The sequence below is a fragment of the Pyrus communis genome, chromosome 14 (assembly GCF_041283825.1).
Source record: "Pyrus communis isolate YQ-2024b chromosome 14, ASM4128382v1, whole genome shotgun sequence".
Classification (NCBI taxonomy): Eukaryota; Viridiplantae; Streptophyta; class Magnoliopsida; order Rosales; family Rosaceae; genus Pyrus; species Pyrus communis.
This window is the reverse complement of record NC_142578.1, coordinates 13,646,636-13,651,106: the sequence shown is the minus strand read 5'-3', so window position 1 is coordinate 13,651,106 and position 4,471 is coordinate 13,646,636. Positions and strand designations below refer to the sequence as shown.

At 35.7% G+C, this 4,471-nt stretch overlaps 1 long non-coding RNA gene across 1 annotated transcript; it reads left to right on the top strand.

Annotated features, from left to right (window-relative positions):
- The first annotated feature begins 316 nt into the window (after positions 1 to 316).
- Positions 317 to 1,379, top strand: LOC148691269 (uncharacterized). The gene is made up of 3 exons (XR_015955444.1): positions 317 to 388; positions 586 to 1,132; positions 1,282 to 1,379. It is a non-coding gene; the product is annotated as an uncharacterized LOC148691269 (long non-coding RNA).
- Positions 1,380 to 4,471: the final 3,092 nt, after the last annotated feature.

The window sequence follows — 4,471 nt, the reverse complement described above, 5'->3', positions numbered from 1 at the left end:
CCATTTTGATGTAAAATATAATAGGTATTAACTGATCCCATGATAGCTGGGATCATGTTAGGAATATAGCCTATAAATATGAAAGTCCCTGCTCACCAGAAATGAGTTCACTCGATCACTAGACTATCGCTAGTATTGGACATAAGGACTGTGTGAGTAGAAGACTTTCTGTTAACTTCTTTTCAGTGTGTTTGCATCAATTCTCATGGCTTCTGCAGGTATGTATGTATATATATATATATACACTGATTCATTCATTCAAATCATCTTATTGTTTATTGTAATCTTAGCTTGGGACTAAATGCTTCTTCTAACAGGCCCTGGAGTAGTGAGGAGCATGAGGAGTCTGCATCGGCTTCCATAGTTGAGGGAAAATGATCCGAGACAGGTAATACATCTTTCTATGCAAATATTAGATTTAATGATTTTTTATTGGTTTGCTGTGAGAATTGTTTCCTCTATGTGTTGGTTGTGCTGTTTTATTATTTGCAAGTTTTAGGAAATTTTATACTTTTAGGGGAGGTTCTACCTAATTTTCCGTAGATTATTTACTTTGTTCTTACACTAACTTATTTCATTTTGAAGTTCGTAAAAGGACTAAGGGCCCATGCAGATTCCTGGGCATAGTACAGCTCACGCGCACCACCCAAGAGCTTATCAAGATTACGTGGGATGCTCGACATCGGGCGGCAGTAACAAAGGAGCAGCACAACCACTTGGTCCATGACGTTGGCTCTATTGTGCGTCACCACTGCCCCTGTAGTGGGAATCTTGGAGAGCTATCCCAACGGAGACCAAGGCCTCCGTTCTTCATGAGTTATCGGCTAGTATTGTCAACTTTTATGACTATTTTTTTAATAAAGAAGTGAACATTAATGAATTTTAACTTGATTAATAATTTTCCTATTTGCAGCATCAGTATGATCTCCAAGACCTCGATGCCAAGCCAACCAAGTACATACAAGAGCTTTTCACCGACCGGTTCACTTCGTGGAATAGCGACTTTCACAAGAATTTCGAGAAATATGAGGATCTGGTTGTTGCTTTAGCACATGGGTGCCCCATGGGGTTGGTAAAGCACCCTGAAGATTGGATGTGGCTCTGCACCTATGTTCAGGATGAAATATACCTCGTAAGTGAATTATATGTATATATATATGACTATATGTTAATAATATTGTATTAATATTTTAAATTTATTAATATTTTAATACGTTTATTAATTTATTGAATAATTTTTAATTAATATCGGCACTAATACGGTTTGTTTCCGTTTAACAGAAAAGAGTCAAGGCCAATGCGATATATAGGTCAAAGAAGAAACTTTTCCACCACTCCGACTCTTGACGCTTCTCATATAGGATAGAGGAGCGACGTCAGGTAAACACATTTTTAAAAAAGAAATTTATTAGTTTTACTCTCTATTACACAACTAATAAAATATTTGTTATTATTTTTTTAATTCAGGCAGGGTCGAAGTTTCTTAAGATTGACATGTTCAATAAGGTGTACGTGCGGCACAGGGATGAGTTGATGGAGGAGCTCCATGTAAGTTTTTGTAGTTCTTAGATTTATAATTATTATTCATTTTAAATAAATGTTATACAAATATTAATTAACTTTTTTTTTTATAATTACAGGCTACTATGGTGGAGAAGAGCCAGGCTATTGTTGAGGAGGTGGCTTCCCTGCTTCCCCCCGATCAAGGATGCGAAGTTTTGTATCATGACGGACACCCTCGACTAGAGACTTGGTTATAGGCCAAGGAAGGTGTATCGGTGCATGGGAAATGCTCGTCATCGTGAGATGGGAGCCTCCTATTCCATATCGGCCTTGGGACAGGTCGCATCGTTGACATAGCAAGTAGCCGAACTCCAGCGGTAGGTGGTGGCCTAAAATGCCCCATATCACCACCCAAAATGCCCATATTGCTACCTAGGAGTCTAGGATGATCCAGATCATCTCTGTGCTTCAGGTTCGATTCAACATCCCCACTGTTACACCTCCTTCTCATACACCTTCTACCTCCAAGATCCCTAACCCAACACAGCCGACTAACGGAGTTGATAGTAATGATTTCTTGTTGTAGTCTTTTTTTTTTAAACATTCGTACTTCTTAAGTTTTTTCCCGCTTGTATGTACATTTTCATATTTATTTTAAATCAATATTTTTCCTTATCAATTTATGTTCCTAAATTAATTTAACCAAACAAAATTATTTTGTCTAAAATTCATTTTATAAACAATTTTTTTTAAATTTAAAAATGGTTTGCGCGACGAAATAGTTCGTCGTCCCCATTAATACATGCAACAATAGTGATAAATCTTGTGATAAGAAATCATTTGTCCCTCTAAACTTTATGCAACAAAGAGACTCTTCGTCGCTCTGTCCTCGTAACACGAAAATTTTCGTCCTTTTAAACTTCTTGTGGCGAAAGTATGTTTGTCGCGTATGATAGTTTGTGCGACGAATGTGCTTCGCCCCTTTTAACTTAGTGCGACAAAACTTTAATTCGTCGGACAAACACTTTTGCATGACGATTGTTCTTTTCTTCATCGTGCAAGACCTTTCTTTACGAGCCTTGCTCGACAAAGTGATGGCGACGAAGTGTTCGTCGTGTATTTTTTTTTCGTGACAAAAATCTTCTTTGCACAATGGTTATTGTTTTGTCACAATAACTGTTAAATGTAGTAGTGAGTTGTTTAGCACTATTTATGAAATTGAACCACAAATGATACACTACTTATGAAATTGCAGGAATAACTAAACACTTACGAAACTACACCAATAACTGAACTTTTTTCTAAAACTGAACCAATAACTAGACACTATTTATGAAAGTGGATCAAGAATTAGACACTATTTTTTAAACTAGACCAAGAAGTAGACACTATTTCTGAAACTAGACCAATAACTAGGCACTATTTCTGAAAGTAGACTAAGAAATAGGCACTATTTTTTTATGCTGAGCATAAGTGGACACTAATTATGAAATTGGAATAAGAATGAGACATTATTTATGAAACTGAACCAATTACTATACACTATTTATGAAATTGCACAACCACATATTTGTTGAAAAAGTATTTCGGCACTTACAAAGATGAAGGAAGAAATGTAGAGATTTTGTTCCTTGCTTTCTTTTGTTTCATTTTCGGAAATGATGAAGAAAGAAGCATCAATTAAAATGGCGTCAATCACTCCATCCACAAAATATGTTATCAACTCAGTCTTTAGCACAAAAAGCTCAGTGGCCATGCTCCTTGTTTGGGTATCATCCAAAAGTAGTCCATGTGTAAGAAATAAAAAAAAAAAATATTACATACATATTTATGCAGTACATAATTTTAAATGTTACATATAAAAAATTTAGCCAATAATGTACACTTACAATTGATATTGTTTGTAAAATTCCTTAATTTTTTTTTTCTTTTGTTTCTTGTTCCACTGTATGCCCTTGTATTTGAACATCAAATATTTTTCTCCCCTCTTGTCTTCTTTTGAGTTGCTTCTTTTTTAGGCTTCTTCTTTGGTTCTTCAACTACAGTCTTCACATGGGATTCCACCTCAGTCTTGGCAGCTAATTCACCTTTTGTTTCTTCAACTTTTGCTTCTACAACTATATTCTTCAAATGGGATTCCACCTCAGTCTTGGTAGGTAATTCAACTTGTGTGGCTTCAACTTTTGTTTTTGCAACAATAGTCTTCATAGGTGATTCACCTTTAGGCATCTCCTTTTCTTTTTCAATGACGGGTTCCAAAGTTGTTTCTTATGATGGCATGATCGAAAGACTTTCACTGTCACTCACTGCAAACTTGTATTTTATTTTCTTTTTTTTAGTAGGCCATAGTCGAATCCTGGATCAAGCATATGTTTCCAATCATCCTTAGTACGTACATTCCAAATCATTGTTGTCGTCGGTACCTTTTCCTCAATGACGTATTGTTTGCCTTTATTGTCATCCTTTTTACCATATTCCGGAGTTGGTGTCTTGATCTTAACTTTCATTTAAGCCACATTTGGAATTGATGAGGGTTATTATTCAAGTCTTTTCGAAGTTATTGTCCAAAGCATTCAAATATGAAATTGGTGAGGATTCCATTTCAGCCACATTTGAATGACTTTCTTCTAAATCATTCAGATAATCATTGATTTTCAGAGAATTTACGCTGTTCTTTGTCTGCATCTTTAACATTTCAGCATTCTGTGCATTGTTATTCTTCCACTGAATTCTACTTTCTTCAGAAGCTTTTCAATTTCATTGTTAAGCATTTTATTTGTTTAACCAAATATCAAGCACTCTCTGGTTGATGTGTTATCTCCATGTGTCAACATCTCCCTAAAGGTTAGGTACCTCTTCTCAGCAATGCTCCTAGCATTCTTGAACTCATCAAATAGCTTTTCACTTATAACTGTATCCATACGGATTATGTGTTTTTGGATGGTGGCATCCAACTTGATCATTTCCT